Source organism: Echiichthys vipera, assembly GCF_963691815.1.
Source record: "Echiichthys vipera genome assembly, chromosome: 11".
Classification (NCBI taxonomy): domain Eukaryota; kingdom Metazoa; phylum Chordata; class Actinopteri; order Perciformes; family Trachinidae; genus Echiichthys; species Echiichthys vipera.
Window position 1 is genome coordinate 28,253,725 of NC_139836.1, and position 9,538 is coordinate 28,263,262.

Below are 9,538 nucleotides of genomic sequence, written 5' to 3' on the forward strand. Positions count from 1 at the left end.
ACTCTCTCACCTGCTCTGCAACTGGCATGTCACCCTTCCAGTGTGTGTATGGCTACCAACCTCCTCTCTTCGCCAGCCAGGAGGGGGAGGTCACCTGTCCATCAGCCCTGGCCTATGCTCGACAATGTCGCCGCACCTGGCCTCAGGCCCGCGCCACACTCCTCAGATCTGCCACCAGCTACGCCATCGGGGCCAACCGTCGGAGGACTCCGGCACCGACCTACCAGGTGGGCCAGAAGGTGTGGTTGTCGGCCAAGGACCTGCCACTCAGAGTTGAGTCACGAAAGCTGGCTCCACGGTTCCTTGGTCCATTCCCCATTCAGAGGATCATCAGTGCAACTGCTGTCCGGCTCCAACTACCCAGGTCCATGAGAGTGCACCCCACATTTCATGTCTCCAAGATAAAGCCAGTTCACGAGAGCCCGCTGGTTCCGGCTGCACCCCCTCCTCCTCCTCCGCGTCTCGTAGACGGAGGTCTGGTCTACTCTGTCCGGCGACTGCTTCGGTCCAGGCGACGGGGCAGAGGAATTCAGTACCTGGTGGACTGGGCAGGTTACGGCCCAGAGGAGAGGACCTGGGTGCCTGCCAGACGGATTGTGGATCGGACTCTCATCTCCGAGTTCCATCGTCAGCATCCTGACCAACCCTCTGTCCGGCGTGGCCACCCAAGGGGCCCCCAACATGTTACCTGCCCGACACCTGACGCTGGGCCGGACCCGGCACCTGACCTGGATTCTGACCAATCAGAGGAATTCTGACCCTCCTCTGGCTCCCCCTTCCGCCCGCCCGGCTTGGTGATGCTTCTTGGGGACTTCTGGGGCCGTCCCTTGGGGGGGGGGGGTTCTGTCATGAGCTCTCTCTCTCTGCCTGGCAACTCACTAATTGTACTCATCAGCTTCACCTGTCTCTGCTCTGCTCCCGTTTACCTGCCAGCTGCAGTGCATTTCCCACTCACCACCTCCAGCATAAAGAGTCCTGCTTTTCAGCTCGGCCTTGTCAGACCGTCTGCAAAGTTGCTTCTGTATCGTGCTTCACTGGCTTGACTCCTGTACAACCCGGACCTGCCTGTAAACCTGCCTGATCTTCTGCCCCGGAAAACCCGACCTGCCTTCGCCCCTGAACCTGCCTGATCTTCTGCCCTGGTAAACCCGACCTGTCTTCGCCCCTGAACCTGCCTGATCGTCTGCCCTGGAAAACCCGACCTGCCTTCTCCTCTGGACCTGTATGATCTTCTGCCCCGGAATTCCAGCTCCTCTGCAGGCCAGCTTGGACGCTCCACCACCACCTGCACGAGACGTCTCTCTTTCTTGCTGGCTCCATCTTTGTGAAAAGGAATTTGTGGCAAAACAAACAAAAATGGAACTGGTAGGAATGTTAATGCTCCTACAGTGCTTTGTAGTAAAATCACGCTTAACATATACATGCACCATCACATGAATAAATCATTCCCCAACACCAGTGTTTATTTTTTCAACTCATTTTATTAATGATACACAAAACAGTTGTACATATTTCACTTAAACATGTTATCTTTAAGAATGAGTAAAACAACACTGCTGTCAAACTGTGGCTTCCCAGTGACGTCTTTACATACATGAGTCAAAGTAGAGTGTATGTGACTGAAGAAAGTGACAGAAGGTGCACATATATACTCAGGAGTGACATTTACAAACATAATAACTGACATACACACAAACAAACACAAACCAGTGTAAAAGGAAAGAAAAATATATATCTCACATCAAAGCCCTACAGTGGGGGAAATGATCTACACTACTCCTTCTACTTCTCCTACTCTCCTGCTACTGCTACTCTTATTCTGACAAACTCTCTCCAACTCTCTCCAACTCTCACTAACTCTCACTAACTCTCTCTAACTCTCACTAACTCTCTCTAACTCTCGCTAACTCTCTCCAACTGTCTCCAACTCTCTCTAACTCTCACTTACTCTCTCCAACTCTTCTCACCATAAACGCCTACAACACCCACAGCGTGCCTCGAGGTTTGAAGCGTTTTATTGGGAAATGATACGGTGAACGAACCAATGACGTGATCTGTCCAAACCGAGGCCTCGTTTGTCATCGGTTACGTCATTTTCCGGAAGCGATACAGGCCTCGAAGCGCGGCTTCATTTGACACGCCCACTTTTACTCGAGACAAGCCTCAATGCCTCAGTTCATTTGTCCCATCACTAGCCTTCGCCCCTGAACCTGCCTGATCTTCTGCCCTGGTAAACCCGACCTGTCTTCGCCCCTGAACCTGCCTGATCGTCTGCCCTGGAAAACCCGACCTGCCTTCTCCTCTGGACCTGTATGATCTGCCCCGGAATTCCAGCTCCTCTGCAGGCCAGCTTGGACGCTCCACCACCACCTGCACGAGACGTCTCTGGAGAACACACACACACAGGCTCACGACATCGCAATCCCTTTCCCTCTCTGGAACCCTCAATAAAACTCTTAAAACGTGACGCACTTGTGGTCCTCATCTGTCTGGTCCGTGACAGTACGGTCTGACCAGCATGGACCCAGCGCACGACACACCCAGCATAGAACCCATTGACTCTGAACCACCGACTGCCATGCAGCGCCTCGAACATGCAGAGGGAGCGATGCAACGGATGGCTGGAGACATCTCATCGTTGATTCAGCTCGGTCACCAACAACAACAGCGTATCCAACAGCAGCAACAACAGCTAGCCCAGGTCCTGCAAATGCTCACAAACCTGACCTCTCCGTCTGCTCATGACCCCTCCCCAGCTACACCTGCAACTGCACCTGCTCTGTCTGCGCCTTCTCTCCTCTCTGCCCCAGCACCTCTTCAGCATTCAATTGTTCCAGACCCCAACGCTCCAGCTCCCTGTGCGCCTGAGCCAAGGATCGGCAACCCAGAACGTTTCGATGGCACCCCGGCTCATGTACGGGCATTCTTAACCAGCTGCCGGGTCCAGTTTTCGCTACAGCCCAGGACCTTCGCCACAGAGGGGGCCAAAGTGGGGTACGTCATTACACACCTGACGGGCCGGGCTCGACTGTGGGGAACCGCTGAGTTTGACCGGCAGACCCCAGCTTGTGCTTCCTTCGATGCCTTCGTCGAGGAGATGTTAATGGTGTTCGACCTGGGCTCATCAACAGCGGAGGCGTCCAGGGAACTGATGACCATCCGCCAAGGGAACCGGACTGTGGCGGACTACTCCATTGATTTCCGAACCCTGGCAAGGCGCAGCTCATGGAACGGGGCCGCACTAGTGGATGCCTTCCTTCACAGCCTGGCGGATTATGTGAAGGATGAACTCGTCTCGCATGACCAACCCTCAACACTCGATGAGGCCATCGCCCTTGCCGTTCGTATCGACCATCGGATCCAGACACGTCGACGGGAGAAGGGACGCTCCACCCAGCCGTCTGTCCGCACTCTGAGTAATTCGGCTGCTCGGCCACCCTCTTCAGTCACTCCCCAGAGCCAGCTCGACCCGCCAGAACCCATGGAGATTGGCCGTGCCTCTCTCACTCCTGCAGAGCGCCAGCATCGCCTCTCGTCCAACCTCTGCCTGTACTGTGGGGCCAAGTCATCGTGTCGCCACCTGTCCAGTAAAAGCCGGAGCACATCGGATGTAGGAGGGATCCGGTTGAGCTCGATGATCACCCAACCCTCCACCAGCCGTAAGCCCCTGTTTCAAGTTCGACTTGTCCTCTCCGAAACCACCCATACTTTAGCAGCCCTGGTGAACTCCGGTGCCGAGGCTAACATCATGGACATCGAGCTGGCCCATCAGTTGGGGCTGGAGAGTCAACATCTGCCCTGTCCTGTCCCAGCCCGTGCTCTGGATGGCCATCTCCTTGGCACAGTCACCATCTTCACTGCCCCCATCTCAATGTTGCTCTCAGGTAACCACCATGAAACTATCCGTTTTCACCTGCTCCGCTCCCCAGGCCAGCCCCTCATCCTGGGTTACCCATGGCTTCGCCAGCATAACCCCCACCTTGACTGGACCACTGGGACAATCACTGAGTGGGGAAAGGACTGCCACCGGACCTGTTTGCGCTCTGCCATGCTACCCTCCTGTTCGGTACCCACCGATTCTGTCCCTGACCTCTCTAACATCCCCACATGCTATCACGGACTCCGGGAGGTATTCAACAAGGCCAAGGCCACTTCTCTGCCCCCACATCGGCCCTACGACTGTGCCATAGACCACCGTCCTGGGTCACGCAATACCAAGCCTGACGCCCTGTCCCGTCAGTTTCAGAGAGACGATATGCACACCAAGGAACCCGTGCCCATCCTGCCTGGTCCCTGTGTTGTTGCTGCCCTAACCTGGGATGTTGAACAGCAAGTACAGGAGGCTCTCCGCAACCACCCTGGACCCAGTTCATGTCCTGCAGACCGTCTCTTTGTCCCCGAAGAGTTGAGATCCCAGGTCCTACAGTGGGGACACAACTCCCGTCTTGCTTGCCACCCTGGATCCACTCGGACCTGCCATCTACTCACCCAGCGGTTCTGGTGGCCGTCTCTAAAGAAGGACGTTCGAGAGTTTGTTCGTGCCTGTCCCACCTGTAACCAGAACAAGTCTTCCAACCAGCCCCCAGCTGGCCTACTCCAGCCACTACCTGTGCCCTCACGACCTTGGTCGCATGTCTCTCTGGACTTTGTTACTGGCCTACCCCCATCTGACGGCATGACTGTCATCCTCACCATAGTGGATCGTTTTAGCAAGATGGCACACTTCGTCCCCCTTCGGAAGCTGCCATCTGCCAAGGAGACCGCCCAGGTGGTCCTAGACCACGCCTTCCGGATACACGGGTTGCCAGGGGATGTCGTCTCGGACCGGGGCCCACAGTTCGCTTCCACCTTCTGGAAGGAGTTCTGCCATCTGCTGGGGGCCACAGTCAGTTTATCCTCTGGATTTCACCCCCAGTCCAATGGCCAGTCGGAGCGAGTAAACCAGGAGCTAGAGAAGGCACTCCGTTGCGTTGCATCTTCCAACCCCCGGGCCTGGGCAAAACAACTGACATGGGTGGAGTATGCACACAACTCTCTCACCTGCTCTGCAACTGGCATGTCACCCTTCCAGTGTGTGTATGGCTACCAACCTCCTCTCTTCGCGCGCCAGGAGGGGGAGGTCACCTGTCCATCAGCCCTGGCCTATGCTCGACAATGTCGCCGTACCTGGCCTCAGGCCCGCGCCACACTCCTCAGATCTGCCACCAGCTACGCCATCGGGGCCAACCGTCGGAGGACTCCGGCACCGACCTACCAGGTGGGCCAGAAGGTGTGGTTGTCGGCCAAGGACCTGCCACTCAGAGTTGAGTCACGAAAGCTGGCTCCACGGTTCCTTGGTCCATTCCCCATTCAGAGGATCATCAGTGCAACTGCTGTCCGGCTCCAACTACCCAGGTCCATGAGAGTGCACCCCACATTTCATGTCTCCAAGATAAAGCCAGTTCACGAGAGCCCGCTGGTTCCGGCTGCACCCCCTCCTCCTCCTCCGCGTCTCGTAGACGGAGGTCTGGTCTACTCTGTCCGGCGACTGCTTCGGTCCAGGCGACGGGGCAGAGGAATTCAGTACCTGGTGGACTGGGCAGGTTACGGCCCAGAGGAGAGGACCTGGGTGCCTGCCAGACGGATTGTGGATCGGACTCTCATCTCCGAGTTCCATCGTCAGCATCCTGACCAACCCTCTGTCCGGCGTGGCCACCCAAGGGGCCCCCAACATGTTACCTGCCCGACACCTGACGCTGGGCCGGACCCGGCACCTGACCTGGATTCTGACCAATCAGAGGAATTCTGACCCTCCTCTGGCTCCCCCTTCCGCCCGCCCGGCTTGGTGATGCTTCTTGGGGACTTCTGGGGCCGTCCCTTGGGGGGGGGGGGTTCTGTCATGAGCTCTCTCTCTCTGCCTGGCAACTCACTAATTGTACTCATCAGCTTCACCTGTCTCTGCTCTGCTCCCGTTTACCTGCCAGCTGCAGTGCATTTCCCACTCACCACCTCCAGCATAAAGAGTCCTGCTTTTCAGCTCGGCCTTGTCAGACCGTCTGCAAAGTTGCTTCTGTATCGTGCTTCACTGGCTTTACTCCCTGACTCCTGTACAACCCGGACCTGCCTGTAAACCTGCCTGATCTTCTGCCCCGGAAAACCCGACCTGCCTTCGCCCCTGAACCTGCCTGATCTTCTGCCCTGGTAAACCCGACTTGTCTTCGCCCCTGAACCTGCCTGATCGTCTGCCCTGGAAAACCCGACCTGCCTTCTCCTCTGGACCTGTATGATCTTCTGCCCCGGAATTCCAGCTCCTCTGAAGGCCAGCTTGGACGCTCCACCACCACCTGCACGAGACGTCTCTCTTTCTTGCTGGCTCCATCTTTGTGAAAAGGAATTTGTGGCAAAACAAACAAAAATGGAACTGGTAGGAATGTTAATGCTCCTACAGTGCTTTGTAGTAAAATCACGCTTAACATATACATGCACCATCACATGAATAAATCATTCCCCAACACCAGTGTTTATTTTTTCAACTCATTTTATTAATGATACACAAAACAGTTGTACATATTTCACTTAAACATGTTATCTTTAAGAATGAGTAAAACAACACTGCTGTCAAACTGTGGCTTCCCAGTGACGTCTTTACATACATGAGTCAAAGTAGAGTGTATGTGACTGAAGAAAGTGACAGAAGGTGCACATATATACTCAGGAGTGACATTTACAAACATAATAACTGACATACACACAAACAAACACAAACCAGTGTAAAAGGAAAGAAAAATATATATCTCACATCAAAGCCCTACAGTGGGGGAAATTATCTACACTACTCCTTCTACTTCTCCTACTCTCCTGCTACTGCTACTCTTATTCTGACAAACTCTCTCCAACTCTCTCCAACTCTCACTAACTCTCTCTAACTCTCACTAACTCTCTCTAACTCTCGCTAACTCTCTCCAACTGTCTCCAACTCTCTCTAACTCTCACTTACTCTCTCCAACTCTTCTCACCATAAACGCCTACAACACCCACAGCGTGCCTCGAGGTTTGAAGCGTTTTATTGGGAAATGATACGGTGAACGAACCAATGACGTGATCTGTCCAAACCGAGGCCTCGTTTGTCATCGGTTACGTCATTTTCCGGAAGCGATACAGGCCTCGAAGCGCGGCTTCATTTGACACGCCCACTTTTACTCGAGACAAGCCTCAATGCCTCAGTTCATTTGTCCCATCACTAGCCTTCGCCCCTGAACCTGCCTGATCTTCTGCCCTGGTAAACCCGACCTGTCTTCGCCCCTGAACCTGCCTGATCGTCTGCCCTGGAAAACCCGACCTGCCTTCTCCTCTGGACCTGTATGATCTGCCCCGGAATTCCAGCTCCTCTGCAGGCCAGCTTGGACGCTCCACCACCACCTGCACGAGACGTCTCTGGAGAACACACACACACAGGCTCACGACATCGCAATCCCTTTCCCTCTCTGGAACCCTCAATAAAACTCTTAAAACGTGACGCACTTGTGGTCCTCATCTGTCTGGTCCGTGACAGTACGGTCTGACCAGCATGGACCCAGTGCACGACACACCCAGCATAGAACCCATTGACTCTGAACCACCGACTGCCATGCAGCGCCTCGAACATGCAGAGGGAGCGATGCAACGGATGGCTGGAGACATCTCATCGTTGATTCAGCTCGGTCACCAACAACAACAGCGTATCCAACAGCAGCAACAACAGCTAGCCCAGGTCCTGCAAATGCTCACAAACCTGACCTCTCCGTCTGCTCATGACCCCTCCCCAGCTACACCTGCAACTGCACCTGCTCTGTCTGCGCCTTCTCTCCTCTCTGCCCCAGCACCTCTTCAGCATTCAATTGTTCCAGACCCCAACGCTCCAGCTCCCTGTGCGCCTGAGCCAAGGATCGGCAACCCAGAACGTTTCGATGGCACCCCGGCTCATGTACGGGCATTCTTAACCAGCTGCCGGGTCCAGTTTTCGCTACAGCCCAGGACCTTCGCCACAGAGGGGGCCAAAGTGGGGTACGTCATTACACACCTGACGGGCCGGGCTCGACTGTGGGGAACCGCTGAGTTTGACCGGCAGACCCCAGCTTGTGCTTCCTTCGATGCCTTCGTCGAGGAGATGTTAATGGTGTTCGACCTGGGCTCATCAACAGCGGAGGCGTCCAGGGAACTGATGACCATCCGCCAAGGGAACCGGACTGTGGCGGACTACTCCATTGATTTCCGAACCCTGGCAAGGCGCAGCTCATGGAACGGGGCCGCACTAGTGGATGCCTTCCTTCACAGCCTGGCGGATTATGTGAAGGATGAACTCGTCTCGCATGACCAACCATCAACACTCGATGAGGCCATCGCCCTTGCCGTTCGTATCGACCATCGGATCCAGACACGTCGACGGGAGAAGGGACGCTCCACCCAGCCGTCTGTCCGCACTCTGAGTAATTCGGCTGCTCGGCCACCCTCTTCAGTCACTCCCCAGAGCCAGCTCGACCCGCCAGAACCCATGGAGATTGGCCGTGCCTCTCTCACTCCTGCAGAGCGCCAGCATCGCCTCTCGTCCAACCTCTGCCTGTACTGTGGGGCCAAGTCATCGTGTCGCCACCTGTCCAGTAAAAGCCGGAGCTCATCGGATGTAGGAGGGATCCGGTTGAGCTCGATGATCACCCAACCCTCCACCAGCCGTAAGCCCCTGTTTCAAGTTCGACTTGTCCTCTCCGAAACCACCCATACTTTAGCAGCCCTGGTGGACTCCGGTGCCGAGGCTAACATCATGGACATCGAGCTGGCCCATCAGTTGGGGCTGGAGAGTCAACATCTGCCCTGTCCTGTCCCAGCCCGAGCTCTGGATGGCCATCTCCTTGGCACAGTCACCAGCTTCACTGCCCCCATCTCAATGTTGCTCTCAGGTAACCACCATGAAACTATCCGTTTTCACCTGCTCCGCTCCCCAGGCCAGCCCCTCATCCTGGGTTACCCATGGCTTCGCCAGCATAACCCCCACCTTGACTGGACGACTGGGACAATCACTGAGTGGGGAAAGGACTGCCACCGGACCTGTTTGCGCTCTGCCATGCTACCCTCCTGTTCGGTACCCACCGATTCTGTCCCTGACCTCTCTAACATCCCCACATGCTATCACGGACTCCGGGAGGTATTCAACAAGGCCAAGGCCACTTCTCTGCCCCCACATCGGCCCTACGACTGTGCCATAGACCACCGTCCTGGGTCACGCAATACCAAGCCTGACGCCCTGTCCCGTCAGTTTCAGAGAGACGATATGCACACCAAGGAACCCGTGCCCATCCTGCCTGGTCCCTGTGTTGTTGCTGCCCTAACCTGGGATGTTGAACAGCAAGTACAGGAGGCTCTCCGCAACCACCCTGGACCCAGTTCATGTCCTGCAGACCGTCTCTTTGTCCCCGAAGAGTTGAGATCCCAGGTCCTACAGTGGGGACACAACTCCCGTCTTGCTTGCCACCCTGGATCCACTCGGACCTGCCATCTACTCACCCAGCGGTTCTGGTGGCCGTCT